The sequence below is a fragment of the Rattus rattus genome, chromosome 1, assembly GCF_011064425.1.
Source record: "Rattus rattus isolate New Zealand chromosome 1, Rrattus_CSIRO_v1, whole genome shotgun sequence".
Taxonomy (NCBI): Eukaryota; Metazoa; Chordata; class Mammalia; order Rodentia; family Muridae; genus Rattus; species Rattus rattus.
Genome location: NC_046154.1, coordinates 203446830 through 203464148, shown reverse-complemented (window position 1 = coordinate 203464148; position 17319 = coordinate 203446830).

Here is a 17319-nt window from a genome sequence, read left to right as displayed (position 1 = left end):
AAACACTGAAACTTGACACAGTAGCAGTGCTGTCCTGCAGGACCAGTTTGAACACCTATGCTGTATCATCTGTGTTTATACAATGGGTACAAGAAAAGGTAGCTTGTTTCCATTCTCAGTAGTATCTTGTCAGTTTCACTAAAACTCCTTTAGCTTGATAATATGTATCAGCCCTAAAAGAACTCTACACTTCACATTTAATCAAGTATTAATGCAGTTAATAATTAGGAATTTTGAAGCAGCTGAAGGGGGTTGCAACCCCACAAGAACAACAGTACCAACCAATCAGAGCTCCCAGGGACTAACCCACTACCCAAAGAGTACACATGGACAGACCCATGGCTCCAGCTGTATGTGTAGCAAAGGATGGCCTTGTTGGGCACCAAAGGGAGGAGAAGCCCTCAGTTCAGCCAAGGCCGGACGCCCCAGTGTAGGGGAATGTCAGGGCGGGGATGCAGGAAGGAATGGGTGGTGGAAAGGAGATAACATTTAAAATGTAATAAAAATCTCCAATAAGAAAAGAAAAAATAATTTAGAATTTGTTTCTTTTGAGTATATATAGCATACCATTACCTTGTATCATAAGCTCACTGTCTTTTATAACATCCCTACAATTAAGATAGACCTAGGTTATAATTTGTTTCCTCTGTGAAGTTATTGTGGAATAAGGGCTTCCAAGAAGTCAGGGAAGCCCCTGTCATCAAGTTAGCTCTACAGCTGGAGCACATGGTCAGGCAGGTGAGAAGGACATCTGTGACACAGGCTTAGAAGGCTTGACATTTGACTTGTGAGCAAGAAGATGCCGTGAGTGCTATTCCTGTCAATTTCCTACACTGGATGAGAAAGTTAAGTATACTATGGGGATCAGTCAAGAAATAGGTTCAATTCTCACATCAGCACTACTGAAATGCAAACTAAGAATATCAGCTCTGTCCCTGTTCGCTGGAATTGTTCTCCATGTTTTGGGGCATGGCTGTCTTTGAGACTGAGAATTGAATTTTGAGGATATACTTAGCACAAATTCTAATTTATAGATACAACTAACCCATTTTAACCCATAAAAATTACGTCTTTATTGAATTTTGATGCTTTGAATTATCCACTAAGCAATGTGATTCTTGTTTTGAATGTTTGAGTAATTCTTATAATGAATCAAAGGGAAAAAAGTTAATTTGATTTTTACATGTTGTTTGACAAAAGAAGAAAAGGGAAAAATTAACAGCAAGCAGACAGATTACCTCTGGTCTGAAGCTTGTGTGAAAACAGTGGTGTCTTTAAGAGTGCCAATCTTCCTGTTTTATGGTACTTGATTGATCTAATTTAAGACTGGAGGCACTCTTTCTTTTCTCCCAGCATACTTTGCTCTAGGAAAGACATATGGTGGTCTAGCATTCTCAGTGTGATTCCTTGCGATGTGTTGTGGGATATGCTGTGAGATTCACATGCCCCCAGGGGATTTGTCCTGTGCTTTGTGACCCATCTTTGCATTGTTTTACCAGTATATGGCCCAGTCACCTTGCCTTATCTCTAGCACATCATGTCTCTATAAAGTGTGAGTGTCTATTTGCTAGGTGAAAACATTATTCATAGGAAAAAATCAGACTTATGATCGTGGCCCAAAAGTTGACTACAATTCCATTAAAACTATGTTTTTACTTTCATCTCCTTTTATGTCATTTTATTCCAATATGCATCAATGCCCCTAAGAACCTATGAGTTCTCCATTGTATGTCTATATGTACATCTATATCTCTAATTCTGTCTCTATCTCTATACAATCTATCATCTATCTATCTATCTGTCTGTCTGTCTATCATCTATCATCTATCTATATATTTATCATCTATCATCTATATATCTATCATACACATATCTATTTATTATCTATCTGTCTATTTGTCTATTCATCTGTCTATCTGTTTATCTATCTAACTATCTATCTATCTATTCCATAAGTGGTCTTCCAAATTCAGCCCAGCTTATTCTGTACATATTCTGGCATGAATTCTTTCATATTATCCTAGGTAATGATCTCCTGCATCCTAAAACACTTTTTACTAATTTTCTCACCAGAGAGGAAGGCAAGATAATCTTCTTGACCTCATGGATATGAAAAGTATTACATTGTTTCCCTATTTTGTTTTGTAAACATGTTTAGATAGTTGTGGAGACATTTTAGCGCTGGTATTTTTCAGGTTCATGTATAGACTGGTATAATTACAAATTAATTCTAAAATGTAAGGGGTAAAAAATTCTGTATGAATATTCTTTTGTAATAGCTGCGTATTCCATAGTGACTGCTGCACTGTACAATCAGCTGTAGGAGCATGGGTTCTTATCAGTGTCTTTTACTCTAGTCTGTTGTTTTGTTTATGCTGTTTTGTTACTAGGCTGCTGTAGTATTGTTGACATTAAGTATGGTGATGCTAAAACAGTTGTTTTGCTCAGGTCCCCCTTGGCAACTATGAGATTGGTACTATATATGAGGCTAAAGAGTTTCGTTCTGTTTCCATGAGGAACAACATTAGCATTTTAATTGGGGCTGTGTTGAATCTGTAGATTGGTTGTGGTTGTATACCCATACCAAAAATATTCATTTGAAAAATCCATGAGCATAAGAGACATTTCCATCTTATAAGATCTTCTTTAATTTCTTATTTCGGTGTGTTCTGAGATGTCCATGGTTTCTTTGGTTAAGCATACTCTACTTCCAGATAACAGCTTACACAACCCTGAGAACTCTGAGCTCAGACAGCTGAGAACTCTGTTGCTCAGACATAATACCAACCACTGAAAAGTGGGATTTCATGAAATTATCAAGTGTTAGCACGCTAAAGGAAAAATATTTGAGTGTAGAACCAGCCTACAGAGTGGTATTAAAGTATTTTCTAGTTGCACATTTGACAGAATATTAGTATGTAAACAATGCAAATAACTCAAAAAAAATCTAAGTAAAGTGAATGCAAACAATTCAGTTAATTAAACCTCTATAGGAATGGACATAAAGTACCAGTGACCACTAGTCAACAGAAATAGTCTACATTACCATATGTTTTAATCTTATTATTATTTCTGTGATAAAAATAATCCTGACAAAAGCAACTAAAGGGAGGAAAGACATACTCTGCCTCCAATTTCATGACTTGGTTTATTATGGTTGGGAACTAATGGTAATTATTATCCAAGCTGCTCGCATTGGACCAATAGTGAAACAACAGAAAAGAGCAAGTACAGGCTGCTGCCCGGCTGCCCCTACTGCTCATACCATGTGGAAGTCATTCTAGGGAATAGTACGAATCACAGAGATTGTGCTTCCAACTCATGGAATTAAAATAATTTCCACAGACCTGGAGGCCATCTTCCAGGTGATTCTAGATTCTGTCAGTTCAATAGCACTACCCACCATACTAGCATCCAGAGAAATACAAAAGGAGATTTGACACTATGATTGTTTTCTTACACATGTCATAATGGCAGTCAAACAAATAACAGCAAATATGAGAGAGGAGGAAGAAATAAATTAACAGCAACACACTAGTCATGGGAAGGCAAACTAATCAAGTTACTATGGAAATAAACACTGGCTGCTCAAAAACCTGAAAATAAAATTAAACACTGTAGGATCCACCTATAGCATTCCTGGGTATTTAACCAAGACTTTAATTCAACATAACTAGAAACACTTGTACATCAAATGTTTATTGAAGGACTATTAACAATAGCTAAGGCATGAAACCAATTTTGGTGTCCAATAGCAGAGGGATAGATAAGGACAATATGGTATTTACATATAATGGATTGTTATTCAACCACAGTAAATTATATGTTATTTGCACAAAAGTAGATAGTACTAGGCATAATAATATTAAGTGACCTCTTCCTCCTAGAAGCAAAATGCTGTGTTGTTTTCTTCTTTGTGGATCATATTTTATATAAATTCATAAAATCATATATGTTCAGATGTCATGAAAGTAGTAGTAAAACTGCCTAGTGAAAGAATGACATTTAAGAGGTGAGGAATGAGAAAGAGGAGAGTCATAAATTTAGTGTTTGGTTCTGGTAAAGCTGGTCAATGCCCATCACTAAGTAAGTGGACATCTTGAGAAGATTTAGTTTGTTCTTCTGCTAAGCTAAACAGTCATGTTGTCAAATTACCTTATGTATTTTTTCAAGATAAATTTATTTCTCAATCTTGTTTTTATGGGTGTCTGAGTGTGATTATGTGCATGCTAGTGCAGGTGCCTGTGGAGGACATGGGTATCAGATTTCCCTGGAGTTGGAGTTATGGGTAGCTGTGAGATGTCTGATGTTGGTGATGGGAATTGAATAGTCATTCTCTGTAAGAGAAGTATGTGTCCTTACCCGCTGATCAATCTCTCTAGCATATCATCTATGGGTATATACCCATGGATTTATATTGCTGTCAGCCTTGGTCAGAGAAGCTGCATTTTGCAATGAGCAGTGGTTAATGAAAGAATCGTAAGTGGTCAAAGTATGTAAAATAAAGCACTGTGAGCTCCCTACCATGGGAGTCATTTATATCAACCTAACCCATCTTGGGCCCAAAGAATATAATGAAAGATGGCATTGAAAGAGTGTAAGACTGGTAGGAAGAAGAGATCTTTAAAACACATTCTTCTGGAAATGATAGGGACATTGAATCCACCCACTCACAACAACTCTGTTTGCTTGAAAAAAATCTGCACAAGATTAATCCAGTCCAGTATGAACTGAGGAGAGGTACCCAGGGCCATACTTCTAACACGGAAAATGCTGGCAACTAGGGCTAATGAAGAAAGGTTCCTCTCCTTTGGGAATGTGGCCATTGAGAAGTTTCCTATACCCCAGTAAATAGCCCACATCCATGAATATATGGTCAGCACTATTTGAACTTATGAGGATAATAAATGATGACAATGGTAAATGAAGAAGAGGAAGAAGAAGAAGAAGAAGAAGAAGAAGAAGAAGAAGAAGAAGAAGAAGAAGAAGAAGAAGAAGAAGAAGAAGAAGAAGAAGAAGAAGAAAAGAGGGACATAAAGCCAGAGTCAGACTAGTGTCTTGAGTGTCTTGGGGAGAGTTGGATCAAGGGTGAATATGATCAAAATTCATTATAAGTGTATAAATTCCTCCTCCTCCTCCCCCTCCTCTCTCTTTCTCTCTCTCTCTTTATATATATACACACACACACATATATAATTTTCTGTGCATATATGTCTTTGTCTCTCTGTCTTTCTCTAAACATAATGTACATATTGGGAATATATTATATATATTGGGAATCCTAATGGAAAACAGAAGCAAGAAGGAGTTAATATTTACCTACATGTAAGAATGGAAAATCATAGATACACAACTACATTGAAGTAAAAGGAGACAAGACACTCAGTATCAAGGTTTAGTAATTTATTTTTTAACTAGATAAAAAGTGGTGAGTACTAACAGGTGTTATAAAGACAAGTATCTGCTTACGGCGTTTATATAAATTTCTATGTTCTTGCTCTTTCTATGAGCTGAGTGCAAGATGAGTGTACAAACCAGGAGTCAAAGTCAACAGAGTAAGAGGTTGAGCAAATCATCACGGTCAAAGGGGAGCTGTCTTCTGAAAAGTCTCTGTGTTGGTGTTCAGAGTTCAAATATGATGCTCATGTGACTGTGGCAGCAAGGGGACACCAGATATATCAGGAAACCACACTTTCCCCTATGATCACATATAAAAGCAATGAGAAAAAAATAGTGCATTTGATCATCTGTGTATCTTTTATATTTACTATATACATGACCTTGAGTATACTCTTCATCTTTTTCTTCAAATCATCTTTCTAGCATGTCCCTCAACATACTTGATCCTGAGTGCACCTTGGGCAGAAATTATTCACATCAGTTCAAACTTCCATTGTCATTTCTTTTCAGAATAAGTTTGCTATAGTGGCGACATAGCTATCAAGCCAAATTTAGAAATGCAAATGATTTTCCACAATAGAAAGGCAGAGGCGTTTCTGTGCATCAGACAAAAAAAAATAATCAATAAAAAAGAGCCCTGTGGGGGGCTGCACGCTCACAACTTCATCTATTTCTAACCACTTTAATTAGCTCAGCTCCAAACACTACTCAGTGTAAGTTTGGGGAGTTAGGTTTTTCATGATTTTTGGAGGTACATTCTGAACCAAACAAAATAGAGCTCTGTAAAGCTGTACAGCCTTTTAATGAGACAAAGCAAACGTGCCATTATTTCCACATTGCTTTCAACCTACAAAAATGTGTGCCATACAATCATTGTCATATTACTTTTGTAATGCAGTGATGAAATCACCTGACTGAGGTAACCTAAGTGAGGAAAAAGAATCTCACGGTTTCAGAGACATTTCAGTCCTTCGCAGGGAGAAAGTCGTAGAAGTGGGGCCCAGTCTGTGTCAGTAGAAGAGTGTAGCTATAGCTGATCACTGCGGTAAGCTAGGTAACAGAAAGGGAGGAACGGAAAACAGAGGCTCCTCTGTGACCTTCCAAGTCCCACACTGATGACCTACTTTCTAAGTAGGTCCAATCTCCCAAAGGTTTCTCGGCCTCTCCATATCGCTTCACACTCTGGCTAATAAGCAAAGATAATATGAGCCTCTGGAGAATGTTGCAGATTCGAAGTATAAAATGTCTTGCGGTGGTTAATCTGTTTTGTCAACCTGATAGGATTTGGAATCATGTAACAGACACACTGCTGTGTGTGAGAACATGTCCAACGTGGCTTAATTGGAGGTGAAGACCCATCCTATAAATGGCTTATAACCTTCATAGAGTTGGGTCCTAGGTTGAACACAAAGTAAAAAATGGAAAAATTGAGCTGAACACCAATTCCCGCCTCTTTCTGTTTCCTATTGGTAGATGGAGGTGACCAATCAGCTCAGGCTTTTGCTTACTCCCCCCCCCCCGCCCTCGTGCCTTTCCCCAGGTGACCAATCATCTTCTGTCACCGTGCCTTTCCCAGCAAGATGGAGGATCTCTTCTTAAACCGCGAGTTCAGATTAACTCTCTCTTTCTCATATTTATTTCATCGGGGCAGCAAGAAAATTAACTAGGAAGGAAAAATTATATGCCAAGAAGTGTGGCTCTTTCTGTTAAATGTGAACAAGTCTTTGAAAAGTCTTTGATGACAGAGAAAAGCTAGTCCAAGACAGGCTATGTGTTTCGTTGTTAGAACTGATTGCTCAAGGATGCTGGCTCTCAGATGCTCCAGCCAAGATTCCAAGTGTGAGACACAAAGCTTGGGACTTGATGATTGCTCTGCTAGATTTTGGTCTTGCCTTAGTTTGAGTTCTCCTTGATGTGCCTCATTTCTGTTATTCTGGAACAAGAATGCTTATTCTTTTGTTATTCTTCTTTATGTTTGAGAATTTCATTCATATGTGCAATAGAAAATAAACCTATTCATATCCCATTTTTCATTTCTAACTTCCCCCTTATATTCAATAAAACAACTTTATATCCTCTTGCAGTTCAGATAACTCACGAACTCAAATTTGTGCTGTCTGTATGTGCTTCAAATTAGGTCACCCACTGTGGCATAAGAAATCTACAAGAAATCTCAAAGAAAGGATAATTCTTTCTTCCCCATCAGATAGTAACTTGCAGTAGCTCTCCAGTCAGGTCTGGGATCTGGAGAGCAGTCTCCATCTACGTCAGAATTTTGAATGATTCGATTCTGTTCAAGTGTTGAGTCATGTCTCTCTATAAGACAGCATTCCACAGACCTTCTCACAGTCTTTCCCGTACATCACTTCCTTATCCTCTTCTGTAAGGTTCTATGAACTTCAGTATGGCTCAAAAGAATGCTATTGATAAAAATGTTCCATTTAGGGCTGAGCATTTCTGGTGCTTGGAAATGCTTTGCATATATCAGTGGCCATATTTAATGCTGGGCTCTGCATACTACAATTAAAACCTGCCTGGCAAAACCTGTACCTTTTGTTACAATAGTGGTGTGAGTGCTATGGGTAACTGATTGCTTTCTGATTGGAATCCAAGGCAATCCTCACGGAAGACAATTGTATAGCTGATTCTATAATCCTAACCAAACTTTCACAATGGAGGCCATATATCTTAGGCTAGAATTTGAAATTGCTATTTTGCCCAATGGTCATATTATCAAATCGAGTTTTAAGTATTTATATTTATACCCATAAACCTGGGATGTTTTCAACTTTGATCAAACAACCCCTTTACAGTGGGTGGCCATCAATACAGAGATGCATACCTGTCCAAAGAGCTGAGAATGAAAGGATGTTTATGCTGTGCCACTATAAATTAAAAGTACTTAAAAAAAAAAACTAGGGTTCATAATTGAGAGATTTATTGGAATTCCAATATATAGACTCCACACTTATTTCTGAATAGTGTTGGAACTGAAAAGATTTTATGGACTTTTGGAAATCAATAAATTTTGCATGTGAAGTGAATATATATGACCTTAAGGGCAAAGAATATCACGCCTTAGTTAAAACAGTACATTTGGGTATCAAGGTGAAAACAAATGTGTTTGTGATGACTGATCTTGGTCAACATTAGGTCAGATAATTTTTTGTTGCTGACCTAAGAGGATTTGGAATCACCTAAGAAACAAGTTAGGGCGTTTCTGACCCGTTTGAAGGTGAATGGCTACATCCTATGAGCTGAGAGTGCAGCCTTGGAGAAATAGGAATTAAGCAAGTAAGGAGTCAGTATTTAGCCTCAATTCAGGTGGATGGATCAGTTTTGAATAGGTCATTCCATTTCTTGAATGTTTAATTTTATGAGTTCATTATTATAGATACATATCACTTTTGGGGTACAACTAGCAATGATTTTCTCTAATTTTCTGGCTTGCTTCTTTACTCAAATGATGGTTCCCATAGCTGGACAGAAGCACTTTGCTTTCACGAGATCCCATTTTTAGTTGTCTTCTGTGCTGGTAGAGTCCTACTCAGAAGGTTCTCCCTGTGCACTTGTATTGAAATATTTTTAATACAGTCAGTTTCTGAATTTCTGGTGTTATATTTTGTTTCATGATCCACTTGGAGTACTGTTTTTCAAAGTGAGAGATAATAAACTCATTTCAGTATTCTACTCGTTGATATCTGTGCACTATTTGTTAAAGATCTCTGTTGTACGTCACGGAAGAGACCTGGCAATGGCATCCGAAATTATAACTATAATTATAATTATAGCATCAGTTGTACACCCTGTATTCTTCAGACATCTGTCAACGGAAGGATATATTTAAATGTTGCTTTTGAAAGTTTTTATGCAATCAAAGCACGGCCGACAGTCTGGATACCAGTGAGGTTGCTGAGATTATAGCAGGACTCACCTGTGATGGTGATAATACAGAGAAGCGGGCCGAAAAGAATATTAAAAATGACTCGACGAATGGCGGGAGACATTATTGCTGTGGTCCTGGGGATCATCACTTTAAATGCTACCCACAGCTGGAGTTGCTCCTCCTAAAGAAGTTCAAATGCTGCATTGGTTTAATACTGGCAGATGCAGTCTCATGAACTTTGGACCCAACAAAGTCAGATATATGGGGAAATAGTTGATGAAACAGCTAGTTTCAGAGCAGCGGTAATACTCATTGGAGATCAATTAGAATTATTGAGAGAACAAATAAAATTGAAATGTGATTGGAATATTACTTCTTATTGTAATGTGCCTTTAAGGCTCAATATCATAGGGAAAAGTTAAAATGCATTTGTTGGGTCCTCCTAGTTCTTCTGAAATGATTGTGATCTGCAGCAAGAAATTACAGGAACGTTTTCAAAGAAGATGCCTACTGTCACAGGGAATGATGATATAGAACATTCCGTAGATGCTGTCACTTCATTTCATACCATGGCTCATTTTGATGTTTCTTCCTCTTGAGATTTTTATAATTCTCTTTGTGGTTATAACTTTATTGGCTTTGAAATTTATTCTGATTTATTTGAAAAAACAGACAACTAGGTACACCACAAGCCATATTTACTGTACAACTCGATAATTCTCCAACAATAATTGTTAGCCCATCAAATCTACTTAAAACGAAAGGGGGAAGGTATGATGATATGTGTAGTAAAACTTTTATATCTGACTTTAAGTGAAACGTAGAGTAAAGCTTTGTGTCTGACTTTGAGTGAAATGTTTCTGCAAAGCTGTGTTTAGGGCAGTCAGTAGAAACTGAGAAATTGTTATGAGACTGTTTGAACCTTGAAATTCTCTCTGGATGGTCTGTACTTGGTGCTACATGAGAACTTGCAGTTGAACTGCTCTTGATGCTAAAACGCTCCTGGCAAGCCTGGAGTTCTTACTTTCGAATATGGCTAGCCATGGTCAAAAGAGACTGAGATATGTGTGGGTTTTTATGATCTCCTGAACAGCAAAGGGCAAGATAAGTTTGGTAGCTGGAACCTTTCCAAGCCTCAATTAACCCTGTATGATGTTTGAACAAAGTAACTGGAGTGAGGTAGCTAGGTGTCAGTCTTCCAGGACAGACTGTATGCCTCTGCTCCTTTGAAAAATGCAGACTTAGCGTTTCGGAGAGCTTCTATCTGTACTGTAGCACCTGCAACCAACATCATTAAGTGGATGCATATTGGAGGAGGGTAAATAGAGACATTTACACGTATGATATATAAAGATAGAAGCAACATGTACTGGGTCAGAAGTTTAAGTAAGGATGTTGGGGAAACAAAACTGGAAATGGTGGGAGATTAGAGCTTCAAAATGTACATGGTACACACAAAAAACCGTTAAAGAACAAATTCAGTACGTTAAAAGAAAACTCATTGTATTATCCTATTTCTATGTATTTGAAATTTCCACAAGAAAAGTTTAAAGTATCTTCACTAGGTGAAAAAAAAGTAGCACATTTAAATTATGTGCAGAAAGTTAAAAGGAAACTGGACTTTAGGAGAAAAAAAACTGCAACTTTAAGAGGAAATTATTACTGCACAATAACATTGATGTTGCCTGCAAAGAAACTTAAAAAAAAAATAATCGAATGATATTACAAGCCCTTTGAGAGAAAAGGTTACAATATCCAGCTAAAATAACTATGGAAATAAATTCAAATTCAAAATAAAATGCATTTTGATTAATTCATTAGGGTTGTTATTTTAATTGAATGAATAATGTGCACATGGTTAACGAACACCTTATCTTTTTTGCCATCAGTGTTCTTTACTGTTGTATCAGTTGTCTTCAGATCTCATTACTGGCTTTAAAGTTCTACTCTCATATGTGATGATAAATGCCTGTTAGTCTCTGGCTGGCAATTATAAACACTGACAAATGTAGAGGAAGTGAATATTCACCTTCAGCCACAAAGTGCCTCATATATTTCGAAGCATAGCATGTAAGTTGAATAACTTAATTGTAGTTTCAAAAATCTAATTTACAAAAAAATCAATTTGAAGATGCTTCCTGTGTCCATCTTCTAACGATGAAAGTTCTCAGAACTAGTTAAGACAGAGCTAGAAGCCTGGTATAGAAAGCCTTATGCTGAGTAAAAGGCTCATGGCTGAGGGATTGTGGTAGAATTCCATTTCAACTTTCAAAAATTCAATGTGAAACCTTTGAATGTATATGCATATATTTAATTTTGTGTATACAAGCATTTCTGTTCTGTATATGGTGTATACATGTTAATGTGTGTATCAGCACATATCTAATATGTACACATGTAGATGTAAGTTACATAGATTATTGGAAGAAAGAGGATGAGATCATGAGAGCCTGTCAGAATAATTACAACCTGCATGGGTGATGTGGAGGTAGTAGCAAGGGTTACTTTCACTTGATGCCTATTATTTGAAGTACACACCAAAATTGCTCAAGTGTCACTCATTAAATATAAACAGATTGTGCCCATGGAGCTATGCAAATTTGAAAATGTCCTAACCTCTTAGATTAATTTCTCCACCAATCCATTTTTAAAGTCATTCATACACTTTGAAAATTGCAAAGTTGGACTGGATGTAAGAGAGTATTACATTTCTACAAGTCATGAAAAAGAATTCCTTGAGAGAGTATAGAATTATCTATAGGAAAGAAGTAGTATGTTAAGTATTTCAGTTAAGCCCTATCAGTACAAGCAAGCTCACAGATGTATAGAGGACAGAATTTTTGTTCAGAAGCTAAATGGGGTAATGGACAGTGGCTATTTGGTTACTTAAGAGAATGAGGTCATACTGTGGTTTAACAACTTGACTGTATATTTTGGTTTACATTAAATGCCTAGCATCCGAATCATAAATAAAACCAAAATTAAATGACACAAGTATTGGCTTGGTTTCAATGATGGTATCATGACTACATATGTCTAAAGTCATTATATTGTACACATTCAATATATACATTTTCATGTATCCACTATACTGAAATATAGCTATTGAAGTTACATTTATTTTAAGGATAAATATGACTTTATTTATATTTGTTATTTCCAACTGTTACTTTAAGTTGAAAATATCGCCATGCTATAATTAGGGCACATCCATCTAAATAATTGAGTTTTGGCAAATTGCTTTTACTGAGTCCCTAGACTACATTTAATGTGGTATAGAAATATGTCTGGAGAGTCTCCAGTTCAAATGATGATTTGTTCCCAATCCTTCTTGATATACATGTATCTACAAGTAGAATAGCTAGTTTAATTGATAACAATTCTGCTCACCAGAGTAACAGTCATATTTAGATTTCATATAGGTTTTCAATTCCTACTCAAATAACAATGAAAGATGTCATTCCAAGTTTTGTCTCATTCCCAATCTAGGGGTATTGGGAAAACATCTCTGTACATGGGAACACGAGCTTTCCCAATCATCAAAATGAGGTGTCTGGTCCTCTGTATTAGTCAGAGTTTCCTTGAGGTACAGAACTAATAGAATTAACCTACATATAAAGGGGTTTGTTAGCCTGGCTTTCTAGCTGTGGTTCAGTTGGTTCAACTATGACTTCCTCTTGACAGAAAGTACAAGAATCCAGTAGTTGTTCAATCTGTAAGGCTGGGTGTCTCTACTGGTCCTCAATATGCATTCTTATCCCACAGAGGTAGGCCCTAGTGCCCCTGAAGGAAGGAACTTACTGTTGAGAGTGAGGACAATCATGCAGAGAGCAAAGCTGTCCTGCCCCAATGTTCTTTACGTAGACTGACAGCAATAAAAGTGTCTCAGATTTTGTGTGAGTATTCTGACCTCAAATTATCCAATCTGGATAAATTCCTCACAGGTGTACCCAGCTTGGGTTTTAGTTAATTCCAGATTTAGTCAAGTTGACAACTAAGAATGCCATCAGACAGGTCTTCTGGGAGAGAGAGAGAGAGAGAGAGAGAGAGAGAGAGAGAGAGAGAGAGAGAGAGTGTGTGTGGGTGTGTGTGTGTGTGTGTGTATGTTGCCCTTTGATGGTGTAATTGAAGCACCAAATATGCATGAATGATCTTAACAATTCCACAAAAATTCAGTGTTTACCTCAAAGCATTCTTCTACTTATATTTTCTGCTACATTCTTCTTTTCTCCTAAAATTCCAATAAAAGTATTATAAATATTTCCAGCCAATTGAAGCATTTCTACTTATGTTACAGATTAACAACCTGTAACATGTTTTATACACTCTATGTTTTAAGGTGGGGTTACCATAGGTATTTCATGGCTATTACCATTAGACATATGTGCCCTAGATTTTTATAGATATCACATCCCCTCAAATGACAGCATGACCTAATGTTCAGATATTTAAGGCTTTATATAGTAGCACACATTAATAGGATAATGTTTGTGATTGTTCCCGAACTATGTGTTTCTCCACTTTAGGCTGTATAATTTTGCCTATGTTTTATGAACTTAAGAACTTTACTTAATAATGTATTCAGAAGAAAACTGCAAACTTCTAAATAAAAACTTAGAAAAATGCAAATGCTATTTCCTATGATATTACTTTCCTAAAATAATGTTTATGCATGATCATAACATTATTTATGTATTTAATAATTTGCATGGATGTACTATTTGATGGAATTATTCCATTTATTCATCTCACATTTCTGAATTCCTGTTTCAGACCCTCCAATTTTATTTTATCATTCCATTTTCCCCATTTGCTGGTTAATATCATTTAATCTCAGGCCTAGAGAAAGTGAAAAATTTGTAAATACATATTTCCTTATTTCTAAAGGTAGCTTACTATACTTTAAAATGCAGCTGGGAGAAATTTTTGACCTAGGATATTTTGATTGCTGAATGAATACTCTCTATCCCTCTACTTTCCTTCTGAACTGTCATTCGCAATTCCTCTGCGAAACTGTAAAGGAAGTATCAAATGTAACCCAAATGACAGCACACTGCTCTTCTATTTTCTCTATGAACGGTGCACTTGTGTGAGGAGGAATTTAATGTGCTAGTTCCCGTGGACAACAGTGAGTCCCTGTGTAAATGTCAGAGCTTGATGCATGGGAACCCAGTGTCTTCTTCACTAGTCTTCTCATTAAGATCAAATATACATAGTGGCAAAGTAACATTTCAGCCCAAATTGGAAGCACTGAATTACCAGGTTTTCTTTTAAAATTGAGTGGCAGTGAGTTATATTTAATGAGGTAATTCCACCAAAAAATATGCACCAGCCAGTGGTTGGATTTCTAGACACAATATTTATGAGAAGGGTTATCACAGGCATCCGGCTGCGTTTTCAGGTGGCTGGTTTTTCAAACCAGTGGAGGGGCTGATGGTAGGCAAACAGGCACAGTGTAAACTCAGCCTAGTTGCTAAGATAGGATTTGAAGCAATGGCTTAAGTTCATATTGACCTTTACCCTACTTAGAATTCTACATTTCCCACATTTTCATCTCACTTCGTTAGACAATGGCTCAGAAAGCTTCAGCTCTGTTATAGGGATGACGATACCATCAACAATGATATTTAAGTCATGAGCTCTGGACCACACACTACCCTGAATTGAGATTTACCTAAGTACATTTAGAAAAGGTATATATTATATACAAAAACATAGGCAAAGCTTTCACTGAAAAGTATTCCTTTCTAGGAATGTTCTTTATCTTATAAATTCTTAAGGCAAAAGCTAATGGCTAATGATATTTTGTAACTGATGCTAATGTTGAGTCACATTTCTATTTGCTCTCTCTCTCTCTCTCTCTCTCTCACACACACACACACACACACACACACACACACACACACACACACACAAACAAACAAAAAAAAAAAACAAACAAAAAAACCCAAAAATATCTGTATGGCATGAAGAGGGAGTCAGCAACCCTTTCTTGACGGGTATGTTTCTCTGTTCTTCTCTTGAGTTAGATATGGCAGCATTTCTCAGATCTGACCAAACACGATCATGAAACATCTGTTAGCACTGAACAGACACCCTCCAGCTCCCTGTAGCAAATGTCTGTCTTCAAAAATGTTACAATTTTTAACAGTAACAAACTTACAGTTATGAAGTAATCATGAAATAATTTTATAGTTGGGGGTCACCACAACATGAGGAACTGTGTTAAAATGTTTACAGCATCAGGAAGGTGGAGAACCACTGGCTTAGAGAGTGTAATGTCCATGCACTTTGAGCCCTATCACCTGAGCTTCAGTCTTGCACTGCACGTAAAGGTGAGAGCAGGCTGTTGGCTCCACAATGTAATCTTCTGACCTCCATGCGTATGCCATGGAAGATGGGATCAAACATGTCATACACAATAAAAATGGTGCTGTTGCTGCTGCTGCTGCTTTTAAAGTTTTTGCTTTAGATACTGTATTTGACAAGGCTCTCTAAAGTAGGAGAACTTGTAGACTGAATCCCAAAGAAGTCTCTCCTGCTAGTGAAGGAATGGACTTGCTAGCAGAGAGAGCAAACAGCCAAAGAATAAAAGCTTCCTTCTTTCATGTCCTTATAAAGGCTTTCAGCAGAAGGCATGAACCAGATTAGAGGTGGGTCTATCCAGCTTGAAGGACTGAGACTAAAGGTATGTCATCCTATCTCAAAGATCCAGACCAGAAGTTGATTTTCCAGCTTCACATTAAGTGAAAACCCCTCACGGGCATGCCACCCTGCTTTCCAGATGCAGTCAGGTTAACCGTCAAGATAAACCATCACAGAGACAGACAAGCTAATATTTCTTCCTCAATTTCATCATTTCTTTAATTTGCACATAAGTGTATGATCCTCATACTGTACATTAATTGGGAAAGCTCAAAGAGTGGCAATCAAATGGTAAAGATGGGTGAGAAAAAAAACATTTAGAAAGCCTCCAGTGCCTCAACTACATGTCTTAGCAACTAGTAACCTACTTGCAAGATGCTTGCCAATTTAATATTTTTGTCATGCAAACATTATTAGTCAGACATTTTGTTAATTGAACTTAGAAGGATAGCTGAGTGATAGACATGGTGACCATGGGATCCATTGAATGGTGACCATGAGATCCATTGAATGATGACCTGTTTTGTTAAAAGAAACATGGACATTGAAATCCTTCCATTGTACCCAAAGCCCTACCTGTGACAGTGGATCTGCACATCGATCCACACCTACATAGAGGGTGGGAGAAAACTGGGTGGGAGCAAGGATAGGGAGGGGAGTGGGGGAAGACAGGATCAGCTGTGGGCAGAACCAGGAGAGAGGGCCAGAAGGCCAGGAGAATGAATGGGAATCTGTAGCTGCTGGATGGGGTGGGGGATCTCTAGGAACTCGCAGAGACGAGGGATGGGAGAGGCTTCCAAGAGTCAATGAGAGTAGCTGATATGCCTAACAGCAGGGGCATGGAACTTGAAGAGGCGATCTCATGTATCCTCCTGAGGTGGAGAGGCAGGGTCCAAGGATAAGGATACCAACCTACCCACAAAACTTTCAACCCAAAATCTGTCCTGTCTAAAAGAAAATACCAGAACAAAGATGGAGGAGAGACTGAGGGAATGGCCAGCCAATAACTGGCCTAACTTGAGACCCATCCCTTTGGCAAGAACCATGTCTGACATTATTGATGATCCTCTATTGTACTTATAGACAAAAGCCTATCATGGCTGTACTCTGATGCTCCACCCAGCATCTGACTGAAACAGTTGCAGAGACCCACAGCCAAACATTGGACTAGGTCAGGGACTTTTATGGAATAGTTGGGGAAAGTATTGAAAACTCCACAGGAAGACGAAAAGAATCAACTAACCTGGACCCTTGGCGCTCTCAGAGCCTGAGCTACCAACCGAAGAGCTTACTTGGACTGGGCCAAGGCCCCCCAGAACACAAGACTACCTTGTCTGCCAGAGGTCCTACAGGCCTGTAGAGTCTCAATGTGCCAGGGTGGGGGGATA